This window comes from Oncorhynchus gorbuscha, linkage group LG10, assembly GCF_021184085.1.
Source record: "Oncorhynchus gorbuscha isolate QuinsamMale2020 ecotype Even-year linkage group LG10, OgorEven_v1.0, whole genome shotgun sequence".
In the NCBI taxonomy this organism is placed as follows: Eukaryota; Metazoa; Chordata; class Actinopteri; order Salmoniformes; family Salmonidae; genus Oncorhynchus; species Oncorhynchus gorbuscha.
The window spans coordinates 17,696,884-17,706,883 of NC_060182.1; the positions used below are offsets into that span (position 1 = coordinate 17,696,884).

The following is a 10,000-nucleotide window of genomic DNA, read 5'->3' on the forward strand; positions in this document are numbered from 1 at the left end:
TCACTATCAGGACTCAGGCTAAGACCCAGATGCAGACACAGGAGGCAGATAGTACGAGTCTCAGAGTTTATTATAGTACAAGGGCAGGCAAAACGTAAGTCAAGGCAGGCAAAGAGTCCTAATCCAAATCAGAGTCAGGCAGGTACAGGATGGCGGCAGGATCAGGGTCAGACAGCCAGAAAGGTCAGAACTGGGAAGACTGAGAAAAACAAAAACTAGAGCACAGGAAACACAGGAACACGCTAGTTGGACTTCACGGGACAAGACGAACTGGCAACAAATAAACAGAAAACGCAGGTATAAATACTAAGGAGATAATGGGGACAAATGGGAGATACCTGGTGGGGGGTGGAGACAAGAACCAGACAGATGAAACAGAGCAAGGTGTGACAGTCACAGCCAGTGATCTTCATTATACACTATCTTTGTCACATCCTACGCTATCTTTGGACTCTATCTCAGACACTTAAAAGATCTTAATAAACTATATATTTGTTTCTTTAATGATCCACTACCCTCATTTATCCGAAATAGACAACAGTCATCTGCTGTTATTTTTGGCCATTTGTGAAGTTTTGTATCAAGTTGTTGTTTTATATAAGGTTCTTTATAAGTAAGCTTTTTTTTGTACATTTGTCTGTGCAGTAAAAATATGCTTTTTTTGCTTGTGTGTGTGCGCGTGTTTGTAAATTGGATTTAGTTGGGAAGGCAGGGTGGGAGGATAGTCAGTATTTGTATTTGCGGAGGGGGAAGGAGGGTGTGTCTGTTGAACTCGTGAGTTCACATATAGTCATAGATTTTCCCTCCCTCTCGTTGTGCGAGCTTATTGTAAGCCCCAGCCTAGTGTGGATTTGAAAAAGATGCCTCTGTTTGCTGTGGGACTGAGCGACAGTCACGCCAACCAACCTCCCACACACAAACTGATTTAAGTTTCCCTGCATAGAAGTCCCCGGCCACTAGGAGCACCACCTCTGGATGAGCGTTTTCCTGTTTGCTTATGGTGGAATACAGCTCATTGAGTGCGGTTTTGGTGCCAGCCTCGGTCTGTGGTGGTATGTAGACAGCTACAAGAAATTCAGATGAAAACTCTCTAGGTAGGTAGTGTGTTCTACAGCTTATCATGAGACTTTCTTAGATGTCGTGCACCAGCCATTTACAAATATGCATAGGCCCCATCCCGTGTCTTACCAGAGGCTGCTGTTCAATCCTGTCGATAGAGTGTAAAACCCATCAGCTGTATGTTCTTAATGTCGTCATTTAGCCACGACTTGGTGAAACATAAGATAATACAGTTTTTAATGTCCCGTTGGTAGGATATAGGCTTTCAGTTTATTTATTTTCCAGCAAGTGAATGTTAGCTAGCGGAATGGAAGGCACAGGCAGATGAGCCACTCCTCTCCTGATCCTTACAAGGCATCCTGATCTCTTTCCGCCAAACCTACGTTTCCTTTTCCAACAAATCACGGGCATCTGGGCCTGATCGGGTGTCCGTAGTATATCCCTCTGGGCCTGATCGGGTGTCCGTAGTATATCCCTCTGGGCCTGGTCGGGTGTCCGTAGTAGATCCCTCTGGGCCTGGTCGGGTGTCCGTAGTATATCCCTCTGGGCCTGATCGGGTGTCCGTAGTATATCCCTCTGGGCCTGGTCGGGTGTCCGTAGTAGATCCCTCTGGGCCTGGTCGGGTGTCCGTAGTATATCCCTCTGGGCCTGGTCGGGTGTCCGTAGTATATCCCTCTGGGCCTGATCGGGTGTCCGTAGTATATCCCTCTGGGCCTGGTCGGGTGTCCGTAGTATATCCCTCTGGGCCTGATCGGGTGTCCGTAGTATATCCCTCTGGGCCTGATCGGGTGTCCGTAGTATATCCCTCTGGGTCTGGTCGGGTGTCCGTAGTAGATCCCTCTGGGCCTGGTCGGGTGTCCGTAGTATATCCCTCTGGGCCTGATCGGGTGTCCGTAGTATATCCCTCTGGGCCTGATCGGGTGTCCGTAGTATATCCCTCTGGGCCTGGTCGGGTGTCCGTAGTAGATCCCTCTGGGCCTGGTCGGGTGTCCGTAGTATATCCCTCTGGGCCTGATCGGGTGTCCGTAGTATATCCCTCTGGGCCTGATCGGGTGTCCGTAGTATATCCCTCTGGGCCTGGTCGGGAGTGTCCGTAGTATATCCCTCGCGTCTGACTCATTGAAGAAGAACTCCTCTTCCAGTTTGAGGTGAGTAAACCCTGTTCTGATGTCCAGAAGCTCTTTTTCGGTCATAAGAGACAGTTCATTATTTTTCTGTAGCTCATAGAGCAGACGCCAGGGTAGTGGGTCGATCCCCGGGCGTAGAATGTATGCAACATGACTGTATGATAAAAGCGTCTGCTAAATGGCATATATTATATATATATTATTATTATATATATTATTATATATTATTATTATTATTATATTATTATATTATTATATATTATTATGTACACAAAATTACGAACAATGCGAAAAAACTATCAAAATAGCTTGGTTGGTTAAGAGCCAATAAGAAGGCAGTCCTCTTTACTTTAATAATAACTATGTTTGTATAGTTTATTTATTTATTTACATTTATTGGTGCCTGTTAATTAAAAGCATTTTTAACTAACAGTAGACGATGGAGGGATTTCTGACTGAGACACAGTATATATACAAAGAGTTCAGTAATCTAGGCAAGAGGAAGTCAAATAATGTACAACTTTAATCAGATCAGTGACTGAAATAAAATACTAGACTTGAGCTATATTTGTTAGCTGATGAAAGCAGGAATGGACATCGTTCTCTACACACAGATTTAACTGTTGTGTGTCTATTACTCCTATGATAAGATGTGTTTGTTGATTAATATGCACTGGCATATTCAGGGGTGGCAGGGTAGCCTAGTGGTTAGAGTGTTGGACTAGTAACCGAAAGGTTGCAAGTTCAAACCCCCGAGCTGACAAGGTCGTTCTTCCCCTGAACAGGCAGTTAACCCACTGTTCCTAGGCCGTCATTGAAAATAAGAATTTGTTCTTAACTGATTTGCCTAGTTAAATAAAGGTAAAATAAAATAAAAAAATTCCCGTTGTAATGCTACTGCACTTTATGGTGCTGCTTGTTTTCACAGCTAGGGAATGGGCTGACTCTGATCTGTGTACTGTACTGTACTGTACTGTACTGTACTGTACTGTACTGTACTGTACTGTACTGTACTGTACTGTACTGTACTGTACTGTACTGTACTGTACTGTACTGTACTGTACTGTAGTGTAGTGTACGGTGGTGTAGTGTACGGTGGTGTAGTGTACTGTACGGGGGTGTACTGTACGGGGGTGTACTGTACGGTGGTGTAGTGTGAGGTGGTGTAGTGTGAGGTGGTGTACTGAATGGTGGTGTACTGTACGGTGGTATAGTGTAGTGTATGGTGGTGTAGTGTACTGTACGGGTGTGTACGGTGGTGTAGTGTACGGTGGTGTACTGAACGGTGGTGTAGTGTACTGTACGGGTGTGTACGGTGGTGTAGTGTACGGTGGTGTACTGAACGGTGGTGTACTGTACGGTGGTATAGTGTAGTGTATGGTGGTGTAGTGTACTGTACGGGGGTGTACTGTACGGTGGTGTAGTGTGAGGTGGTGTAGTGTACTGTACGGGGGTGTACTGTACGGTGGTGTAGTGTGAGGTGGTGTACTGAACGGTGGTGTACTGTACGGTGGTATAGTGTAGTGTATGGTGGTGTAGTGTACGGTGGTGTACTGAACGGTGGTGTAGTGTACTGTACGGGGGTGTACGGTGGTGTAGTGTACGGTGGTGTACTGAACGGTGGTGTAGTGTACTGTACGGGGGTGTACGGTGGTGTAGTGTACGGTGGTGTACTGAACGGTGGTGTAGTGTACTGTACGGGGGTGTACGGTGGTGTAGTGTACGGTGGTGTACTGAACGGTGGTGTACTGTACGGTGGTATAGTGTAGTGTATGGTGGTGTAGTGTACTGTACGGGGGTGTACGGTGGTGTAGTGTACGGTGGTGTACTGAACGGTGGTGTAGTGTACTGTACGGGGGTGTACGGTGGTGTAGTGTACGGTGGTGTACTGAACGGTGGTGTAGTGTACTGTACGGGGGTGTACTGTACGGTGGTGTAGTGTACGGTGGTGTACTGAACGGTGGTGTACTGTACGGTGGTATAGTGTAGTGTATGGTGGTGTAGTGTACTGTACGGGGGTGTACTGTACGGTGGTGTAGTGTGAGGTGGTGTAGTGTACGGTGGTGTAGTGTACTGTGGTGTAGTGTACTGTACGGGGGTGTACTGTACGGTGGTGTAGTGTACGGTGGTGTACTGAACGGTGGTGTACTGTACGGTGGTATAGTGTAGTGTACGGTGGTGTAGTGTACTGTACGGGGGTGTACTGTACGGTGGTGTAGTGTACGGTGGTGTAGTGTACGGTGGTGTACTGAACGGTGGTGTACTGTACGGTGGTATAGTGTAGTGTACGGTGGTGTAGTGTACTGTACGGGGGTGTACTGTACGGTGGTGTAGTGTGAGGTGGTGTAGTGTACGGTGGTGTAGTGTACGGTGGTGTAGTGTACTGTGGTGTAGTGTACTGTGGTGTAGTGTACGGTGGTGTAGTGTACGGTGGTGTAGTGTACTGTACGGGGGTGTACTGTGGTGTAGTGTACGGTGGTGTACTGTACGGTGGTGTAGTGTACTGTGGTGTAGTGTACGGTGGTGTAGTGTACTGTGGTGTAGTGTACGGTGGTGTACTGAACGGTGGTGTACTGTACGGTGGTATAGTGTAGTGTACGGTGGTGTAGTGTACGGTGGTGTAGTGTACTGTACGGGGGTGTACTGTACGGTGGTGTAGTGTACAGTGGTATAGTGTAGTGTACTGCCATTTAGCGTCTCGTACCATTGTGTGTTGAACAGTTAGCTGTTTTGTTGTGACATCTCTCACGGTGAGAGTTACAGGAAGGTGTTAAATCTCTATCACAGACACATACTCGGAGATAAGGACACACATACACACGAAAACATACACGGCGAGAGCTCAAGGAAGGTATTACATTTTAGTGGTGGTCGTTCCTTAGTCCCCAGGTAGTCATCAGTATCACCACTGTGCCACTTGATGCTGTTCAAACCGTGACTGGCTCTTCTCTGTTCTGAGAAACAGAGGAGGATGATCAGGAAAGGGGAAGGAGAGGTAGAGGAGGAAACATAGGAGGGAAAGATGGAGAAGGAGGATGACTAGATATTGTGACGAGAACAGGGAGGGACGGGAGTTTCCTTGGTTTAAACCAAGATCCGTTGCCTCATTTCCTGTCAGCCAATGGGTCCCCATAGTGTGGGACCAGTGAAATACATGCTGTATGTGGTGGATTTCGGTTCCTTACAGTTGGCCAGAAACTTATTTGTTTTTACCAGAAAGCCCAAGGAGAATCAGGTTCAGACAGGATTTGAAATGGGAGATTTTAAGGATCGGACCCTTTTTTTCAATTTTCACCTAACATGACATACCCAAATCTAACTGCCTGTAGCTCAGGCCCTGAAGCAAGGATATGTATTTTCTTGGTAACACTTTGAAGTTTGTGGAAATGTGAAAGGAATGTAGGAGAATATAACACATTAGATCTGGTAAAAGATAATACAAAGAAAAAAAACGTAAAATAAAATAAAATGTAGTACCATCATCTTTGAAATGCAATAGAAAGGCCATAATGTATTATTCCAGCCCAGGTGCAATTGAGATAATTGAGATATTGGCCACTAGATGGCAGCTGTGTATGTGCAAAGTTTTAGTCTGATCCAATGAACCATTGCATTTCTATTCAAAATTTGTATCAAGACTGCCCAAATGTGCCTAATTTGTTCATTAATAACTTTTCATGTTCATAACTGTGCACTCTCCTCAAACAATAGCATGATATTCTTTCACAGTAATAGCGACTGTAAATTTGACAGTGCAGTTAGATGAACAAGAATGTAAGCTTTCTGCCAATATCAGATATATCTATGTCCTGGAAATGTTCTTGTTACTTACAACCTCATGCTAATCTCATTAGCCTACATTAGCTCAACCATCCAGCAGGGGACCCACCAATCCTGAAGACGTTTTAAGAACTGCATATACTGTATTTTGGTATTTTTTGTATTTCTAGAAAGTGGGTCTTTTATATGTACATTTGGTATCTTATTCAGCTGTACTGAAATGCAGGTTAATATGCCACAACTGCAGAGTCGATCATATACTTTTGAGTTATTATTCGACCATGCTGGTCATTTATGAACATTTGAACATCTTGGCCATGTTCTGTTATAATCTCCACCCGGCACAGCCAGAAGAGGACTGGCCACCCCACATATGCTCTCTCTAATTCTCTCTTTCTGTCTCTCTCTCGGAGGACCTGAGCCCTAGGACCATGCCCCAGGACTACCTGACATGATGACTCCTTGCTGTCCCCAGTCCACCTGGCCATGCTGCTGCTCCAGTTTCAACTGTTCTGCCTTATTATTATTCGACCATGCTGGTCATTTATGAACATTTGAACATCTTGGCCATGTTCTGTTATAATCTCCACCCGGCACAGCCAGAAGAGGGCTGGCCACCCCACATAGCCTGGTTCCTCTCTAGGTTTCTTCCTAGGTTTTGGCCTTTCTAGGGAGTTTTTCCTAGCCACTGTGCTTCTACACCTGCATTGCTTGCTGTTTGGGGTTTTAGGCTGGGTTTCTGTACAGCACTTTGAGATATCAGCTGATGTACGAAGGGCTATATGAATAAATTGGATTTGATTTGAGTAAATTTGTACATGACCATAGCACTCTAAACTCACATAGAATTGATGAGGTAATTCCTGAGACAAATCTTTTGACGTCTGAGTGACAAGTCATCACACCGAGCTCCTCAGATGCCCTGTTTGTTCAAGTGGCCAATCCAGGCTTTATTCTACCTAACGCCAACTCTTCTCAAACAATAGACTCTCTGTTTAGTTATCTATTCCCTGACCCTCACCTTCTCACCCTTCACTCCCCTGCCTGCCTCTTTTGCCTTTCTCTGTCCATCCCTCCTTCCCTGTTCTTAAACCTCACTCACTCCCTCCATCCCTTAATCCATTCTCCTTCCCCTCCCTCACCTAATTCCTCCATCTGATTCTCCGACAGAGGTAATGAGATGTTTCATTATTTTGCATTTCACAGCTTTTAATAGTCTGAGAATTTAGGCTAAGCCCCGGGTCATCAATGAGGGAGATACCAGGGGAACCAAGCCTGGCTGAGGGGCCTGGGAGAGACTAAATAGACCAGAAACACTGCAGAGAGAGGGAGAATGAGAGAGGGATGAGAGAAAGAGAGGGAGAGAGAGAGACCCTTATTGAATAAAGGGCACTGACACAAATTTGACATTTACGTCATTTATCAGACTTTCGTATCCAAAGTAACAAGGGCAGTTAGGGTTAAGTGTATTGCTCAATGGCATATCAACAGATTTTTCACCTAGTCAGTTTGGGGATTCGAACCAGCATCCTTTGGTTACTGGCCCAACGCTTTTAACCGCTAGGCTAACTGCCACCCCCACAGAGAAATGATAAGGGGTGAGATTCATAGAGATATCCAGGAGGAAGCATGTTATATGCCAGAGAGTCACACACTGTGATCAAACAAGCCATGCAGTCATTAACAGGAGGGAATATTTCATTCACAGGTTTCAAGTTTCAATGTCACATGCACAAGTACAGTGAAATTCCTTTCTTGCAAACGCAAATTCATATTCCAGTACAGATATATATGTAGTAATAACACCATAGCAGTTTCAGCCTTGGTGAACTCTGACAGACAAAAATAAGGTTCTGAAAGAGGTTTTGTCCCCTGGATATTGGTAAGACAGAAGCTGAGTCTGTATTGGTACATTATTCATTATGTATGTAAACATACATTAGTTTTATCCATCAGCTATGACTAAGCTAACCTAGACTTTAGCTAACAACGTACGGACGCTGTTAATGAAACAAAGATGGCACTGTAGCGCCCTGAGCCCCTGAGCATGTCTCTGGTCAGATCATAGAGCTTAGCTACTACCAAAGTGAGTTCACCCTGGGTATTTTGGCTAGCTGTCTCACTGAGTATTTGGACAAGCTATAATGATATCCCTGTTGTGTTCAGGGTGCAGACAGGGTACTGGGCAAGGTAAGTAGTTGAGGTGAGGTAAGCTCTACCTGGCACACATCCGTCGCCTTGTGATACAATCTTCACATGCAGTACACACTATGTTCTCTACAGCAGTGTTTACCAACTCCAGTCCTCCAGTATCTCCAACAGCACACATAGTTATTGTAGCCCTGGGCAAGCACACCTGATTCAACTTGTCAACTAATCATCAAGCTCTCAATGACTCTCTGGAGTCACTAAAGATCCCATGTCACTTATCATAAGAGTAGGAGTGTTAACCCCGTTGTCTTGGCTAAACTCCCAATCTGACCCTCATTCAGTACCACCATGGCTCTATACCTCATCAACTACACATACAGTACCACCATGGCTCTATACCTCATCAACTACACATACAGTACCACCATGGCTCTATACCTCATCAACTACACATACAGTACCACCATGGCTCTATACCTCAACAACTACACATACAGTACCATCATGGCTCTATACCTCAACAACTACACATACAGTACCACCATGGCTCTATACCTCATCAACTACACATACAGTACCACCATGGCTCTATACCTCATCAACTACACATACAGTACCACCATGGCTCTATACCTCATCAACTACACATACAGTACCACCATGGCTCTATACCTCATCAACTACACATACATTACCACCATGGCTCTATACCTCATCAACTACACATACAGTACCACCATGGCTCTATACCTCATCAACTACACATACAGTACCACCATGGCTCTATACCTCATCAACTACACATACAGTACCACCATGGCTCTATACCTCAACAACTACACATACATTACCACCATGGCTCTATACCTCAACAACTACACATACAGTACCACCATGGCTCTATACCTCAACAACTACACATACATTACCACCATGGCTCTATACCTCAACAACTACACATACAGTACCACCATGGCTCTATACCTCAACAGCTACACATACAGTACCACCATGGCTCTATACCTCATCAACTACACATACAGTACCACCATGGCTCTATACCTCAACAACTACACATACATTACCACCATGGCTCTATACCTCAACAACTACACATACAGTACCACCATGGCTCTATACCTCAACAACTACACATACATTACCACCATGGCTCTATACCTCAACAGCTACACATACAGTACCACCATGGCTCTATACCTCAACAGCTACACATACAGTACCACCATGGCTCTATACCTCAACAACTACACATACAGTACCACCATGGCTCTATACCTCAACAACTACACATACAGTACCACCATGGCTCTATACCTCAACAACTACACATACAGTACCACCATGGCTCTATACCTCAACAACTACACATACAGTACCACCATGGCTCTATACCTCAACAACTACACATACAGTACCACCATGGCTCTATACCTCAACAACTACACATACAGTACCACCATGGCTCTATACCTCAACAACTACACATACAGTACCACCATGGCTCTATATCTCAACAACTACACATACAGTACCACCATGGCTCTATACCTCAACAACTACACATACAGTACCACCATGGCTCTATACCTCAACAACTACACATACAGTACCACCATGGCTCTATACCTCAACAACTACACATACAGGTACAGGTACATATGATGTATGTCATACATGCACACTCTTGCACAAACAAATGCACACGGACACGCACAGACACACATACACACATGGGCGCCTCTACACAAACACACACATCTTCACCGATCCTCATCACACCTTTCTTCCCTCTCCTGGCTGGCTTATCCCAGCTGATCCAAGTGGTGAACACTTTCACCTTGGAATTGGGGAGTGGCGCAGGC

General features: G+C 45.1%; 1 protein-coding gene across 1 annotated transcript in view; it reads left to right on the plus strand.

Annotated features, from left to right (window-relative positions):
• The window catches only part of LOC124045608 (zinc finger and BTB domain-containing protein 46-like), a 145,608-nt gene that overhangs the window by 22,148 nt on the left and 113,460 nt on the right, over window positions 1–10,000 (plus strand). The gene's annotated exons all lie outside the window — the stretch shown is intronic.